Below are 18,161 nucleotides of genomic sequence, written 5' to 3'. Positions count from 1 at the left end.
TTAGATTCAACAGGAAATAGATATTAGGCAGGGAGTAACAAAATGAAACGAATACTTCAGCTCCTCAGGCCCCCAATGAATCAAGTTTCCCCTGAGAATGATCGGAGACTAGTCTCCCGGCCCAGTGTTCTACCAGCCCAAAGGACCCAAGGCTGTCTCCCAGGAGGCTGGCCTGACTGCCCAGCTGCTGCCCAAGAGGCTCAGAGATGGCATTCAACCTCAGAGCTCCTGGGTAGAGCCAAGCATGGGGACCCCAGGGCACTTGGCTGCACTCAACGCCCTCTCCAGCACTGCTCCTGACCCAGTTGTCATAGGTGAGTGGATATTCAAGCAGCTGCTGGGAAAGAGGTGGCCAGGGCTCCTGGGACACTTGACTTGTCTCTCGGTGAAGCCAGGGACATGCTCCAGTGACACCCATAGATACTTCCTCTGAGGGCACACTGCCCTTGTCCCTGCCAAAGAAGCTAGTGGGAGGTAATGAGAGGGTCCTGCTCTGAACTAAGCAGCCAGAAGAATCTGGGTGAGCAGAGAGTCGTGGATAAACTCATGTATTTACTTATTCAACAAGCATTCACCAACTACCTGCTCTCTGTCAGACTCTGCACAGAAACTAGGGATTCTGCAGTGAACTGGGCGTGATGTTTGTTCTTTATATCTTGGATTTGTACCCAAGTAGCCAAAATACAAAGCAGAGACTGGCAGGGTCCTAGAAGAGGGACTCCAGAGTCATGCTGCCTGGTCCAATCTCCACCTAGCCCTATGATGCTGGGTGACCTTGAACAAGTTGCTTAACCCCTTAATCTTGGTTTCCTTCTTGCAAGAGCTATTTTAAAGTGAAATGAAACAATTGGCTTGGAAGTACTTTTCAGACAGAAGCTGAAGATGATTACTAGCATTTCATAGTTCCATCATTAATATAAATGTCACTTATTCAGCACCTTCTAAGTACCAAACATCTGTTCAGCATCACATGTAATTATTCCTACAACCCTAGTGACACTGTCATTATTATCTATATTTTAGAGATGGGAAATGGAGGCTCAGAGAGGGGTGGTGAGTTACTCATGGTCACACAGACTGTAAGTGACAGGGCTGGGATTGGAACCCAGGTCATTTGGATTCCAGAGCCTATGTTCTTTCTGGACTGCCCCCTGTGGCTTCCTTCTTCCTCTTCAGTCTTTCATTCAGCAATGGCTTACTGAACCCTTTCTATGTGCCAGGCATTGTGCTAAGCTCCGAAGGTACGGGTGGAGCAAAACAGACCTGGAGCCTTCCCTAACAACATCACAGTCTAGTGGGGAGGAAAGCAGTGAAGACTAATTACAAGCATAATAACTGTTGCCAAAGAGGGGGGATCAGACCCCCATGAGAGTGTAAACCTTATCTGGGAATCAAGCAAGGCCTTCAGGAGAAAGTGATCTTTGAGATAAAATCCGAAGGCTGACTGAGAGTTGGGCAGACAAGAAGTCACAGGGAGTGGGAACAGCATGGAATCCTGAGCCACAGATGGTCAAGAAACATAACAGAACACATAGTTCAAGGAACACAAAGAGACCAGGAGCACAGGCAGCAGGAGAAGGCAGTACAAGATGGGCTGAAGAGGGAGGCAGGAGCCTCGGAGCACATGCCAAGGAGTTTGCACTTGATCCTGAGGGCCCTTGGGAGCTGAGTTCATAGGGCCGAAAGCCCCTCGTTTTATGCCTTGGTGTTTTCCTCTTCTGCCATCTGACTGGCTGGACCAGCGGCTGAGGAGTGAGTAGAGATGGGGCCAGAGGAGCTGAGAGTGACCAAACAAGCTAAGGTCAGCATGGAACTGCAGGAAGGGCAGAGAGAGGCCAGGCCAGGGCAGCACCAGGGACAGCTCTCAGTGGCTCTCGGGGCTCAAAGGCCATCAGAAATCATTCACTCTTTCATTCGTTCATTCATTCTACAAATATTTATTGAGTGCCCCCACCCTGAGGGCACTGTTCTGGGCACCGGAGGACACATCAGAAAACTAAACAGACAAAAACTCTCTGTCCTCCTTAAGATTACTTTCTAGTAGAAGGAGACAGAAAATAAACACAACAAATAAGACAATCATGCACTGTATTAGAAGGTGACGTGTACGGGAAGAATAAAGCAAGGAAGGGGAATCAGGAGAGAAATCAAGAAGGGGAGTGGTTATAACTTTAAATAGGCTGATCAGAGAAGGCTTTGCCCCGAAAGTGACATCTGGGCAAACATGAAGGAGGTGAAGGAAGGGTTGGGGGCATCCATAGGGAGGAGTGTTTCAGGCAGAAGGAGCAGCACATGCAAAGCTCCTGAGGCAGGAAAATGCCAGGCCTGTTGGAGCCTCTGTGAGGAATCTGGGGTGGGAGAGCAGGAATGGTTGATTCAGAGATGGGAGTCAGAGCGTAGAGGGCCATTGCAAGGACTTGGCTTTTACTTTGGGTGAATGAGGAGCCACTGGGGAATTCTGAGCCGAGAGGTGACATTATTTGACTTATATTTTCATGGGATCCCTTTGGCTGCTGGGTGGATATTAGATTGTGGGGGTAATTATCTTCCCTTTTCAGACAAGGAAAATGAAGTTCAGGGAGAGAAAGCTACTCGTCTGTAGTCACATGGTTAATAGTGGTGGAGCTGAGATTTGAACATAGGTCTCTCTGATGACTTCAGTCCCTGCACTGGCAGGGCTTTTAGTACAGGCGGCACTTCCCCTGGGCTTTAAAACCTAGGTAGACTTTGGACGTGTAAAGGGAAGACTGGGATGGAGAAGGGAGTGAAAGGTATTTAAAGAAAAAAAGGTATTTTAGGCAGAATGAAAAGAATGCAAAGCAGGGAGGGTAATTATGGGTCTCTGGATTTACTGAAAGAAACAGAGACATCTTTGCTTTAAAAGAAAAAGAAAAAAAAGAGAGAGTACGTGCTGGGGAGAAGCTGGAGCTAAGTCTGAGAAGGCCAGTTCATGAAAAAGAGCCTTGAATGCCAGGCTAAGGAGGATCAAGGAGCAGCCCCCTCCTCTTGCACCCAGAAAGCTTCCAAACTGGTGGCCTCAGTGGAGAGGGTTAGAGAGGAACCCAAAACAACATGAAAGAAAACGGTTTCTTGTATCATATCTAACCAAGCAATTTTAACAGCTTTTGGAGGAAAAAAAAAAAAAAACCTGCCAGATTTTGCTTGATGGTGTCTACAAGGGAATTTTGGAAACAGACAGGCTTGTGGATCAAAATATAATGCTCATCACTTAACCAGCTTTGTTTCTCAACAGCTACACTAAGTCCCTAAGCCTCTCAGCAAAAGGGAGGAAGTAACAGGCATCACTTCTCCTTGTGGAGGACAGATATCCCAGTTTGTGGGCACCTTGGGTCCCAGCTCAGACCCCAAGGGGAAAGTGGGGCCCCACTTCCTTGGCTTTGGAAGGACCCAAGAGGGCAGAGGAGCTACGGGTGGGGAGGTGTGTCTTCTTAGATCTTGTGTCTACCCTCAAGCCCCACCTTAACCCTGACACTGAGGCCTAAAGGGGAAATATTTGGAGATCTATTAGGGGCGAGGAATGGATCTCAAAGGGTCTCAATTGCCCACCACTCTCAGCTCCTTGTTTTGGGCTTCCATTTGCTTTGCTCTGGTCACCTGCCATATGACGTAACTACCACTGCAGGGCTTCACCATATGGGAACTGCTAAAAAGCCACCCAGCCACCCCCAGCCCATCCTCAATACCCCACAACCCACCCACAAGGCTATATGTCTACCAGCCTCTACTGAAGGTCAGGAAGAACAATGGAATTGTATCCGTAAAACTGGACTCCAAATAGAACTCTTCCAAGAGTCCAAAATAAAGAAATATCAACCCTCCACAGGAGGTCTCTTGTTTCTTGCCTTGAAGACCACTTCCTTTTCCCTCCTCTGAGAAAGGAGCCCCTTTGTCAGTCCTTCACCAGGGGAACCTCTGCCAATTAGGAAAAGCTCAACCCTGATCACAGGGATCGCACTAACCTAAAGCCAAGGAGAGTCACAGCACACAGTAACCGTCTGGCAGCATCTCTCCCAAAGTCTGAATCTAGAATAACCATGCAGGGCCCCAGCAGAAGACAGGGTGGGCTCAGGCCCTCAAAGGATGGTCCTCATCCATGTGTTTCTACCAGTATGAGATAAAAATTCCTACTCATTCTTCCCATAGTCTTCCAAATGGTAATGCTTGGAGAACACACATGCGTACACACACACACACATATACACACACACACACACACACACACACACACACACACACACACACACACACACCATTTCCCCAAGCTAAACCATAATTCTCAAAACCAATATAGGCTCTAGACTACTAGAAGAAAACCGTTTTTCTAAATCCACATAATCTACGTGGATTTCTCTGCCCACATGGACATGCATCTTATATTATTATACAAAGCAGTATCATGTTCCCCTCTTTTGCTCAAACCAGTTGCAACTGAGTTCCTATCACTCGGACACTGAAAGAGTCCTGACCAATGTACCTCACCTCTCTGTATTGTTAAGAAGCTTTTAGCTGCAAATAACAGAAATGTTATCTCATAAAACAAAAAGTGTAGAGATAGGATAGCCTTCAGGGAGGGTTCATTCAAGGGTTCAACGATGTCTCCAGGTTCTTTCAAACTTCCCATTCTGCTGAGAAATGAGATGACCATATCTGATTTCAGATATCACATCCACATGACATCAACACAAGGAAGCAGCGGGACCAGCTTTTACTACATCTCTTTCTCAGGGGTGAGACAAGGAAACTTTCTCCAGCAGGTATCTCCTGTGTTTCACTGGCTAAACCTGGATCTCATGCCTTTCCTCAACCAACAAGTTGGGACAGGGACAACAGCAAGTGAAACAGAATTTTCCTGAGACCAAATGGGTTCATCTCTGAAGTTAGGGGTAGGTCAGAGTCCCCCAGAGGCAGATGGCTGTTGCTGTGTGTGTACGATGGGGCTTCTGTTAAGAGGGAGCGAGAGAGGGGCTTCCCTGGTGGCGCAGTGGTTGAGAGTCCGCCTGCCGATGCAGGGGACACGGGTTTGTGCCCCGGTCCGGGAGGATCCCACATGCCGCGGAGCGGCTGGGCCTGTGAGCCATGGCCGCTGAGCCTGCGCGTCCGGAGCCTGTGCTCCGCAACGGGAGAGGCCACAACAGTGGGAGGCCCGCGTACCACAAAAATAAAAATAAAAAAAAAAAGAGGGAGCGAGAGGAAAAACAGATAACTAATAAGGACCTACTGTATAGCACAGGGACATCTACTCACTACTCTGTAATGACCTATATGGGAAAAGAGTGGATATACGTATATGTATAACTGATTCACTTTACTGTACAGCAGAAACTAACACAACATTGTAAACCAACTATCCTCCAAAAAAAAATCAAAAAAAAAAAAAAAAAAAAGAGGGAACAAGAGGAGGCAGGGCACCGGGCAGGCAGCCACTAATGTGCGTTGCGCTACATCCAATGGCTACCCTCACTGAAGCTTTCCTTGAACCTGGGCCACAGCAAATCCTTAGGCAGGACATTTTCTCCTACTAGTTTCTGCAAGAAGTTGGACTGGAGTGAGGTGGGGCTGGAGGCAAGAGTGCCAGTTAGGAAGTCAGTCAGGCTATCAGACCAGGACCTGTGAGATGAGGAAACAGGCCAGCCCAGTAATGCCAAAGTCTGAGTCATGGGCAAGTTTTTGGTGGGAAGACTGAGGGCAAGAAGGGTGTGCTCTCAGAGACGGACCCTCGGGGATTCTGCCAAAGGTGGATGGCAGGACCCTGAGCTCTTCCATGAAGGTCAGGCAAGGAGACAAGACTCCGTGAGTAAGGGGAAGAGGGAGGAGACCCCCTCCAAAGCCACCACCTTAACTTGTCCTGAATGGAGCCAGGCAGTTTGGACAGACAGGCCCCTCACCAGGCCTGCCCCTGATGGCCTCTACCCAGCAGCTCAATGGGCATTCCTTGGGGGACTGGAACAGGGAATCTGGGATTTGATTCCTGCCACTGGCCCTCCTCCATCCACACACCAACCTTCACTCTCTAAACCTTCTGTGCTCTTTCTTGCCTTCGAGCCTTTGCCTATGCCGTTCCCTCAACAGGAAGGCTTTTTCCTGCCCAGGATGCCCCACTTTATCCTTCACGTACAGTCTGTAAGGCCCCACCTGAGTGAGGGGCTCCCTCCTTTTACTCGCACACAGCTGTAGTCTGTATGCCTCACCTTGGATTGTAATTTCTATCTACATGCCAATCCGTCCATCTCCCAGAATAAACTGTGAGCTCTTCTGGGGCAGGCCCCTGCCTTGTTCATCTTGGTGACCTCTGCAGTGCCCAGGCAGTGTGGGGTCACAACACCTATGCAGGATGCAAGAACAGGGACGATGGGAAGGAAGGAGGTTCCTGTTGCCTTCTTTAGAGCTGAGTTGTCCAATATGGTAGCCAAGTAAAATTTAAAATTTAGTTCCTCAGTTATACTAGCTGCTTTTCAAGGGCTCAGTAGCCACTTGTAGCTACTGGCTATTGATTGGACAGTGCAAATATAGAACATTTCCATAAATACAGAAAGTTCTAGTGGACAGCACTGTTCTAAGAGATTCAAACTATTGCTGCAGCTCTAAAAGGAGCAGATCATCTGCTACAGACTCCTTTCTCCTCCAATCCAGCACTCAGCACAAAGCCAGATACCTCCTCCTTTCTCTTCTCTCTCTCCTTCCTCTCCACCTATCTTCCTCCACCCCATTTTCCTGTCTCCCCACAGGGCCAGAAGAATAATTCACAGTGGTTTCAGAGTCCTCAGAGCCTTCTTATAGTCTGTGTATCTCTGACCCTTCACTACAGTCCTGGAAGGTAAGCAGGACAGAGATTATAATTTTCATTTTACAAGCAAGGAAGCCAAAGCTCCAAGAGGTGAAGACTCTTGTCCAAGGTCACCCAGCTGGCGAATGCTGGTGTCTGGATCAGACCTCAGAGTAGACTCTGGCCCCTTCTTTTCCACCAGTGTCGTATCATCTCTCACTAAGGAGTCGTCTAATCCAGCCTGCTGTCTGATGCACTTATCCATTCAACAACATTCCTCTCAAGTGTTTATCCAGCTTCTGCTTAAGTGCTCCCTAAGATGTGAACCTCACTATCGTTTCCTGAAGCTGTGTTTAGATAGCTCTGCTAGAAAACTCCTGCTTATGCTGAGTCAAAATCAACCTTGTGGGCTTCCCTGGTGGCGCAGTCGTTGAGAGTCCGCCTGTCGATGCAGGGGATACGGGTTCGTGCCCCGGTCCGGGAGGATACCACATGCCGCGGAGCAGCTGGGCCCGTGAGCCATGGCCTCTGAGCCTGCACGTCCGGAGCCTGTGCTCCTCAACGGGAGAGGCCACAACAGTGAGAGGCCTGCATACCGCAAAAAAAAAAAAAAAAAAAAAATCAACCTTGTAACTTTTCTGTCCCGAGACCTCAGAAATCATGTGATACAGCCACTAAAATGCCTTCTGCAACACCACTGCCAGTTAGCTTGCAGCCTCTGCTCACACACCTCCAGTTTGGGAGAGCTCAACACCACTCAAGGAAGCCCCTTCCTTCTTTGGCCATTTAAAAACCAGCCTCAATCCTGCAACTCCTCCCCACTGGCTTTGTCCTCTGGGTCTCCCAAGACTCTATCTTCTCTCTCTCTCTGCCCAGGGCAGCCCCTCAGAGACAATGACCATGCCCCCTACTTTGCTTTTGTCCTGACTGCAGACTAAACAAGTCATCAGAGAAAGGATGCTTTGTTCTATTAGCACATGACCTCTTCTGGCTTCCCTTCCCCATTAGCACATGAACCCCCTTATTCCATGGACCCCATGGGAAGCCAAGGTCGTGTCAATAATAATAACTACTGCCATTTATTATGTGTTCACCATGCCAGGCAACTTAAAAAGTGCTCTGCCTGTATTTCATCTCCAAAACCCTGCAAGCTGGTCATTATTATTCCCATTTCACAGATGAAGTGACTGCCTGTATACATGTCTGTCACCCCAGGTGAGAGGACAATTGCAGGAACCTAAAGGATGGATGGGACCTGGGATGACCCAGGTTTGGGTCTGGGTCAGTCCCAGGGCCCCAGGCCCCAAGGAGGGTGGAGGAGTACAGAGGTTATGTGCACAGGCTGTAGGGGCAAAAGATCTGGGTTTAAATCATAGCTGCTTACCAGCCATGTGACCTTGAGCAAGGTCACTTCACCTCTCTGAACCTCTATTTCTTCACGTGTAAAAGGGAGCTAGTAGCACAGGGCACGGAGTCCAAGGATTGCAAAGAAGAAACAATGAATGCTTAGCACTGTGCATGGCACCTAGCAAGTTCTCAGCAGTGGGAGATAATACCAATATTATCATCGATATTATTACAGAGAGACCGTACCCAGGGCCAAGGCAAATGTATTTACAGTATTACCGTCCCAAACTGAGCCTGCTCAGACCCAGTGGATTTTGGTACCCCCTCGTGGCTCCCAGAAGATGGCTGGTATCTGCGATGAGTTCAAATGTGCTAATGGGGCTGTGGTGTGAGGAGGTGTGAGGGGCCTGAGCTGCTCTTGTGGTGAGCCAAGCAGTGCCCATACTTCTCTACAGAAAAGACAGAGGGGAATGCACAGGAAATAAAGGCTGAGGGAACTAAGAGATGGCAAGAAAAGAGACTAAAATTGAGGTCACCTCACTTGTAAAGCAAACACAACTTTGAACAAGTTATCTTCCTCTCTGAGCCTCCATGTACAACTCTATCAAATGGGGTAATAACACCACCCTTGCTGCCTTGGGGTCAGGATGAAGGAGGTGCTGTTCATGGAAGCCCCTAGGCAGGGCGTAGCCCACAGGAGCACTTGGTGAGGGTCTGCTCCTGAAGCATCGCTGAGCAGCTCTCATGGTGAGCTTTGGCCATTATCGCAGTCGACAAAAACAACGTAATAATAATAATACCTATCTCCCAAACTCCCGCTCTGGGCCAATACTCACAGCAACCTTTGAGGAAGGTGTCATTATCCCCATTGACTGATGAAACTGACAGTTCAGCAGTGAGCAGGGGTGACACGCCCCAGGTCACTCAGTTAGTAAGCCAAGATGCCGGAACTGGCACCCAGAACTGGCTGAAGCCAAATTTTGTTCCTTGACACCAGGCTGTGGAACCCCTGTGAACCAGGGCCAAGGTGTGGAGGCCTTTTGGTTGGTCTTCCAGCCCAGTAGAGGGACCACCACCACAGACCTGGACCACAACCACTGTGTATGATGGAGAAGCACTGGGCAGACGTCCAGAGCCCTGAGTGGTGGTCCCCTCTACGCCGTAAAAACAAATGCATGGCCTTACTCCTTGCCCTCTGCCTCAGTTACTTCATCTGGGTGTCAGAAGTCAGACTCTCGGGGTTTTGCAACTAACTCTCTGGGATTGTGCAGACAGTGGCAGGAAGGAGGAAAGCTGCCCTAAATGGAAACAGTGCACTGTGTTCCCCCATCCCTTAATAACCACTAATTAGTTAATCCCCACAGCAGCAGGGTGAGTTATCAGGTGTTTTTTTTTTTTAACATCTTTATTGGAGTATAATTGCTTTACAAGGGTGTGTTAGTTTCTGCTTTATAACAAAGTGAATCAGCTAGACATATACATATATCCCCATATCTCTTCCCTCTTGTGTCTCCCTCCCTCCCACCCTCCATATCCCACCCCTCTAGGTGGTCACAAAGCACCGAGCTGATTTCCCTGTGCTATGCGGCTGCTTCCCACTAGCTATCAATTTTACATTTGGTAGTGTATATATGTCCATGCCACTCTCTCGCTTTGTCCCTTCCCCCTCCCCGTGTCCTCAAGTCCACTCTCTACGTCTGCATCTTTATTCCTCCCGTCCTGCCCCTAGGTTCTTCAGAACCATTTTGTTTTTTTTAGATTCCATATATATGTGTTAGCATGCGGTATTTTTCTCTTTCTGACTTACTTCACTCTGTATGACAGACTCTAGGTCTATCCACCTCACTACAAATAACTCAATTTCGTTTCTTTTTATGGCTGAGTAATATTCCATCATATATATGTGCCACATCTTCTTTATCCATTCATCTGTCAATGGACACTTAGGTTGCTTCCATTTCCTGGCTATTGTAAATAGTGCTGCAGTGAACATTGTGGTACATGACTCTTTTTGAATTATGGTTTTCTCAGGGTATATGCTCAGTAGTGGGATTGCTGGGTCGTATGGTAGTTCTGTTTTTAGTTTTTTAAGGAACCTCCATACTGTTCTCCATAGTGGCTCTATCAGTTTACATTCCCACCAACAGTGCAAGAGGGTTCCCTTTTCTCCACACCCTCGCCAGCATTTATTGTTTGTAGATTTTGTAATCAGGTATTATTATCCCCAGTTTACAAGCAGGAGGTTGAATGAGAGAGGGATTGGCACCAGGCTCGGGGCAGGGATGGGATCAGTGAAAATGCTACAGATTGCTTCAGAAATGGGGGAGAGCTCAGTAGAGGAATGAGGGAGGCCTCAAGGGGGAGAAACCACATAGGAATGTATTTCTGAACCTCAGGGAGTTGAAGTCCCTTTGACGGCATCTAAGCCAGTTCTCTCTGTGCACAGATGGGCAGATGGAGGCCCAGGGAGGGAGAGAGACTGGTCCAAGGTCACACAGCCAGAATCACAGACCAGGAGCACACAATGCCACAGGTTCTCAGCTGAGGCTGCTCTGATGGGGGCTGGGGAGTAGGGGATGGCTCTTAAGAGCTGGGCTCCCTCTGTGGCCTTCCTTGAATTCCTAGAGAAAGCAGTAAGCCCCCGGGGATTATGTCCGTACTAATGGCCTGTGACAAAGACAGTAGGATAAGCAGCTTGCTCTGCAGACTAAACAACGTGCAAGAAGCCAAGTCAAACAAAAGCTGAGGTTTTGTGTTGGCCTGGCTGATGGGCTAGAAGCAGCCTAGACTCTCAGCGGGCCAGGCCTTGTGCCACTGCCCAGAATCTCCTCTGGTGGTCTCTTCCCCCTTTGCCACTGAGGGCTGGACAGAAGTATGTCCACAACACATGACTGCTCCTGTTTGTAGCATAGAATGTGCTTTTATGACATTGCCCCCAAGATGAGGAAACTGAGGGTCAGAGAGAGGAAGGAAGATAGTATCCCGAGGCACACAGCAAGTCAGGCAGAAAGTTGGGACCCAAGACCTCCTGACTCCCCACGCCATCATGGCCTCCCAAATTCTTCCTTTAATTAGTGCTGAGTGACAAATGAACACTGGAACAGAGGGAAATGCAATTTTCTAATTTCTCTCCAAAGTGTTGCCCTACGTGATATCTCATAAGAGTCCACAGCACAGGCTTCAAGGGCAGAGAAGCCTGGATTCAAGCCCTGCTTCCACATTTTTCTAGCCCCATGGCTTCGGCAAATTACTTCACCAGTCTGAGCCTCAGTTTGCTCTGGAAAACAGGAGAAACTACAGTACCTCCCTCACAGACTTGTTGGGATGATTAAATGAGTTAATGGATGTAAAGCATTTTGCTCTGTGCTTAGCATACAGTAAGCACCTAATTACTGCTATTGCTATTAGCAACTCTTGCACCCACCTGCTGGATGGCCCGAGGCAGGGCCCTCACTCTCAGCCTCCATACTCTTCTCTCTCAAATGAGCTGTCACAAAGATTTCTTCTCACTCCAGGGCTCTGTGGTCTCTACCGCCAGCCTTTTCAACCCAAATGAAACTGTAGACTCCAGAGGCAGTGAAGTGGGCTGGGAGCCTCTGTCACCTTCTAGGCCAGGCTGCTTGCCCTGCCCCCAGCTCCGCACACCTGCTCCAGGATGTTCTGGGTGTGAGTCCCCTCAGCAAGCAGTCTGTCCCTCCCCAGAGCTGGTGTTGAGTCAATTCTGTGCTGTTCCAAAGGTTTGCATGTGATGGCCAATCAGGAGACCATAGGCTTTGAAAAGCTGGGGAGAACTTGGAGATTAGAGCTGAGGAAGAGGGTCAGGAAGATTTCGGGGCTAGCTGGGAGAGCAACATGTCCCTCTGTCCTGGCAGTGCTGCCCTAAGGGTCTAGGGAGTCAAATCCTCCCTGCCTTGTTTCTGGTAAAAAATAGCTAAAGACGCTCCTACCTCCAGGGACTCAGAAGTCGGTCTCAATCGACTCCCTCAGCAAGGGTCAAAGGGACCCTCTCCACAGTCCTAATTGTGCAGGGATTGTTCTAGTTGTTTCTGAACGCAGCTTCCTTTCTACATTCTAGAACTCACTTCTGCAAAATGAGAATGGTTTGACTCCAGGCCTGGGGCCATTTCTCACTCCTTCCCTCCTGGTTCCCAACAGGAACAAGAAGAGATCTGCCTCATGCGGATTAACGTGATATGTTCTCTAGCAGGTAAGGAGGTGGCGTGAGGAGATTACCTACCTCTCCCAACTTACCTGTCTGTGTGTCAAGTTTAAGCCCCTGGAGGGTTTGTGTAACACTGTAAGGAATCTTAAAAAGTAGAGACCCTGTTTGTCGGATTACAGGGTGTGGAGACATTCTCACCTTCTACACTGAGGCTTCAGACGGCTACCAACCCCACTCAGTCCTGCCAGTTGCTGAGCCCTGCTTTGCATAGAAGCCATTTATTCCAGTCTGTTAAAAATGAGTCACATCCCAGGAACCCCTTATCTTTGGGACACATTCTGCCATTGACCAGTTTGGAGTCAAAGCAATGTTTCCAGACACAAATGTAGTTGGGAAAGTGCTGGGCTGCGTTAAAAGCTCTGCTCCTCTAGGTGCTTCTGTGTGACCTTAGTCAGGTCATTTTCCCTCTGAGCTTCCATTTCCTAACCTGTTTCCAAAACATAACAACCTCCAGCCACATCTGTTGTTCATGATTAGGTGAAAGCTTTCTGAAATGTATATTGTGGTATAAATTTGACATTTATCATTGTCAAATCTCATAATAGTTATTTGACTCTTTATGTATATGTATAACTTTGATAAAAATAAAAACTTTTAAAAATGACGTGTTGATAGCTGTTTTACAGTTTAGTTGAAATATTTGGGAATCATTAGAGAAAAATACATAGAAAACTAATCAAAGCAATTATTAACTCCAGTATTTTACTTGGCTTAGCATTAAACAACATTTACGTAGTTATATCAATACTTGTGAAAACACTGAATACTGACTGAACCAAACACTGTGATAGTATGGTAAGAGCATAAAGACAGGGAAATTTAGAGAAGGTTAGTTAAGAGGGCTACACCCTCTTCCTTAAAATAGGAAATCAACAGATAATGTTTAAAATTGATAAATCAAGAAATAACAGTATAAGCATATCAATTGCAAATGCAGATATAAGTAGCAGAAGAAACAGCTAATGGAGTGTAAAGTGGTTGGAGGGGGCAGCCCTGGGGAATGAGAAAGGATGAGGAAGAGAGTTATTTTTCATTATAATAAGACTTTAGTATTATTTTACTTTTCAAGTTATATGCATATATTCTTAGATTAAAATTAATAAAAAAATAAAAATAGAGGAAAGTGACAGGTACAAGGAGGCTAATTTTGGTTCCAGATAAGGAAGAACTTCCTAATATCTAGAGCTATCGAAAACTGGAACCTCTGCAGATAGTGAATTCCCTGTCATCATAAGTTTTTAAACAGAAACTATATGTCCATCTGTCAGAAACAAGGTAGAGAATTCTAGCTTTGGCTGGGCTTTGCTAAGTAAGCTTAGGGATCACTTTCAATTCTAAGATCTCTTCTAATTCTATGCATCTGTGGAAGCTGGGATGTTCTTGTCATTTATCTCATAACTAATTCATTTATCTGTGCATTTAATAAGCATTTGCTTAGTACCTATTTTGTTTCTGGTGCTGCACCAGGTCCTGGGTTGAGGATAGGGGAACCAAGATATGACATAGTGCCTGCCAACAAGAATCACTGAAAATCAGTCCTGGAAATTCCTCAGCATTTGTCTGATCCAACCCCTCATTATACAGAGAAGGAAACTGAGGCCCAGAGAGAGGGAGACACTTGCACAATGTCACACAGCATTAGTGGCAGAGTCAGGCTCACATCTAGACCTCTTGATTCCTGTGCTAGTGATCTTTTCCTCACAATCCTGCTTCTGAAGAGCACTTCTTCAAAAATCTAACAAAAATGAAGTTGATTCTTCATGGTATTTTACTAATCTCATTCATGTAAACACATCATCATTGTGCAATGAATCTTATTATTATTTTAATTATAGCAAGGTTTGACTTCCTGGATATCTACTTCAGAAAGGCATGCAGTGAGCTTTCTGGAGACACCCAGTGAAAGTTCACTGAACCCAAACCTCCAAGTCATTCACCAGAGAGATCTAAAACAACAGAAATAAAACTAACTGACATTGCTTTGTCTCACCATCTTGTGACATGCGTGAGAATTCTTAGGTAGAGAGTTACCGCCTGTGTCATGGGTAAAATCCCAAATCATTTCGTGGAGTTTGTTATTATTCCAACAGCTATGAGAGCCAACATTTGCATGTACCAACATCTCCTTACAGTATCACTTCCTGGATCCTTTTTGCTCGATTTAGTAGTCCTGTCTTTGCCACTTTGAAAAAAGTCCCACATCTCACTGAATTTCAGTTTTCCCTATCTGTTTTGTTTGTTTGTTTGTTTGGGTTGTTTGTTTGTTTGTTTTTAGTAATAGTCACCATGGGTATTAGACAAGACTTGTGTTTCTCAACCAGGGACAATTTTGTCCCAACCCCTAGTGGACATCTGGTAATGTCTGGAGACATTTTTGGTTGCCACAAGTGGGGTGGAGTGATACTGGCATCTAGTGAGGTAGAATCCAGGGCTGCTGCTAAACATCCTATACCTGCACAGAGCAGCCCCTCCCAACACAATGATCTGGTCCAAAGTGTCAGTACTGCTACTGTTGAGAAACCCTGTAGACTCTTTGGCTGCAAGGGACAGGAACCCAAGTCCAACTTGCTTTAGTAAAAGAAGAAAAAGGAAAAAAACAAAAACAGGGTGGTTATTGGAAGAATATTATCATTGTTTTTAAAAAATGAAAAGAGCTAAAAAAAACTTCAGGATGGATACACCTTGGAGATTAGTGTAATTCAGCTCCCATCTGGACTACCTCTCCTGTCTGTCTTCCTTCTGTTCTCATTCTTTCCATGTGACACAGGCCTAGCCACCCTAGTTTTGAGCTCATATCCTCACAGCCTCACAACCAGCAAGGAAAAGGTCCTTTTCTTTCCTAGATCCACTGTCACAAATCCCAGGGAAGGATTCTGATTGGCCAAGCTTGGGTCACATCCTCATCACTTGAACCAACGACTAAGGCCAGAAAGGGTGAAGTACTATATACAATGATTGACCTAGCCTGGGCCAGTGCCTAACCCTGTGGCAGAGGGATGAAATCTGTTTCCTGAAGTGGAGGAAGTAGGTTCTAGATAGAGAAAAACAATAGACACTACAGCATGGAATAATAAAGAGGGTGCTGGACTAAGAGTCAAACATCTGGATGCTATTCTTGGCTTGCCTCTAACTTGCTGTGCGATCTTGGACAAGTCCCTTTCCCTCTCTGGGCCCCAGTTTCTTACCTGTACAATGAAAGAATAGACCAGAAGTCAAAGATATCTCCCACCTCTAACATTTGATAACTTTTGATTGGTTAAGTATTATTCATGTTCCCAACAATGTTGACATTTGAAAATACTTGCTAAACCCATCTAGCTTTTAGATTGCTGGTTCCAGGATATAATATAGTCTAGAAATATCTAATTTTTTTCAAATTTAGTTTAGTTATCTGATCTTTTCCAACTTCTTAATGATTACGAAAACAGCATCAACTAAAATGCTTTAGCACCTATTCATGTTTTCAAAATGGTCCGTGTACTTCTCAATTCTTTCATAATATTCAACCCTTATAGGAAAAATTTGTAGACCCACAAGAACCACTTACACATTGCTTTTTTTTTTTGCGGTACGCAGGCCTCTCACTGTTGTGGCCTCTCCCGTTGCGGAGCACAGGCTCTGGATGCAGAGGCCCAGCGGCCGTGGCTCATGGGCCCAGCCGCTCCGCGGCATGTGGGATCCTCCCGGACCAGGGCACGAACCCATGTCCCCTGCATCGGCAGGCGGACTCTCAACCACTGCGCCACCAGGGAAGCCCTACACATTGCTTTTTCTTTTAAAAGAATTACTAGTGATTAAGAAAGATTAAATATATGAATAAAATCTACTTTCAACTTGGTATATGAATTTTATGTTAATCCTTATTTTGAAATGCATTAGTCAAAAGAAATAGATGGTGTTGGGAAATCTCCAACAATATGGAAGATAAGGCAAAGATTTCAATATCACCAACCACTCATTCACTCAACAAATAGTTTCTGAGTACCTACTATGTTCTGGACACTATTCAATGATCTGCCCCTGTGTAACTTACATTCTAATGGATGCAGTTACATTTTAGTAATTGAAGAAGGATTTTTTGAATTCTAGCCCATCATCAACAAGATGAAGTCCATACCTCTCAGTCCCTTGCCAACCCCTCCAGCTCCAAGAGAACTCCCACTCACATCCTACACCTCACCAAACAGAACTTCCAGATTGCTACCTTCGAAATTCACCAGTTTCAGGATTTCCCTGGTGGCGCAGTAGTTAAGAATCCACCTGCCAATGCAGGGGACACGGGTTCAATCCCTGGTCCAGGAAGATCCCATATACCGTGGAACAACTAAGCCCATGCGCCACAACTACTGAGCCTACGCTCTAGAGCCTGCGAGCCACAACTACTGAAGCCTGCGTGCCTAGAGCCCGTGCTCCACAACAAGAGAAGCCACCGCGATGAGAAACTCGTGCACCGCAACGAAGAGTAGCCCCCACTTGCCACAACTAGAGAAAGCCCATGCACAGCAACAAAGACCCAATGCAGCCAAAAATAAAAATTAATTAATTAATTAAAAAAAAATTTATAAAAGAGTAGCCCCCACTTGCCATAACAAGAGAAAGCCCATGCTCAGCAACGAAGACCCAGCAAAGCCAAAATAAAACCTCACCAGTTCCCGCACACCTCTTCTACTTGGAACCCTCTTGCCTTCTCCACATGAGTATCACTGCCTTTGGGAAACCTCCTTGTATGGTTCTTTCTTCCTACCCCACAGATTTAGTCCTGCCCTACTCTGTGTCCCCCAACCTCATACACATGTCTATCACTTAACACCTCTCATTTTATGTCAGAATTATTTTTTATGTCTTTGCTTCTCTCACTGGAATACAGAGTTCTCTACAGAAAGGAAAGGTTCTTATTTACCTGAGGACTTTCGGGGCTTGACAATCCACACACACACACACACGCACACACACACGAGCACATGCATGTGCCTCAGACCTGCTCTTCCTCCTCTATTCCCCTTCTCAGTGAGTGACACCCCCACCCTCCTAGTTGTTCAGGCTAGAAACCTGGGCATCATCCTCAATGAATCCCTTTCTCTAACCTCCCACATCCAACCAAGGTTCATCATGTTTACCTACCTCCTTACATACCCTCACTCTGGATGAATCAGTTACTTCCCTTGGCCTAGATCAAACTTGCCCTATCCCCCATAGCCTGGGTAGCTTGTTATGCAGGGTTTGCTTTAATCTTGACCTCCTCTAGGAAGCCTACCTTAATTCTTGTCCCTCCAAGCTGGGCTGAGTGTCTGTTCTCTGGGTAGTTTAGGTCTCCCGTGCTTCCTAGTTTATATGGCAATTCTTCTCTCCTAGTAGACTATACACTCCAAGAGGGTGGGTTCTTGTTTATGACTGCATCCCCAGCTTCTAGCCTATTTCCTGAGATGTGACAAGTTACCACTAATTACTTTTTAAGTAAATGCAGGAACAAACTCATTTGGAGTCAGAAAGCCTGGATTCCACTCAGATCTGCCATTAACTAGTTGGGTCACTATGCACAAAAATTCACTGAGCCTCAATGTTCTCATCTGTGAAATGGCCATAATAATTCCCCCCAGTCTACCTCCAGGGTTGAATGCAAAAAGCATATAAGATAATAAATGTGAAAGCTGTTTATAACCTCTGGGTTGTTTTACACATGTAAGGAGTTACTTCTAAATGTTTTGGGTTGTGTTTGGTTTTGGTTTTTATATTTTCTCTGATTATTTTAAATATAACTATGTATTGCTCCTACTTGTGAATTTCCTGTAGGTGCAGAATCCAAGAACT

The sequence above is a fragment of the Leucopleurus acutus genome (assembly GCF_964270905.1).
Source record: "Leucopleurus acutus genome assembly, chromosome: 7".
Taxonomy (NCBI): domain Eukaryota; kingdom Metazoa; phylum Chordata; class Mammalia; order Artiodactyla; family Delphinidae; genus Leucopleurus; species Leucopleurus acutus.
The sequence above is the reverse complement of the archived record's forward strand: the minus strand, read 5'-3'. Positions refer to the sequence as shown.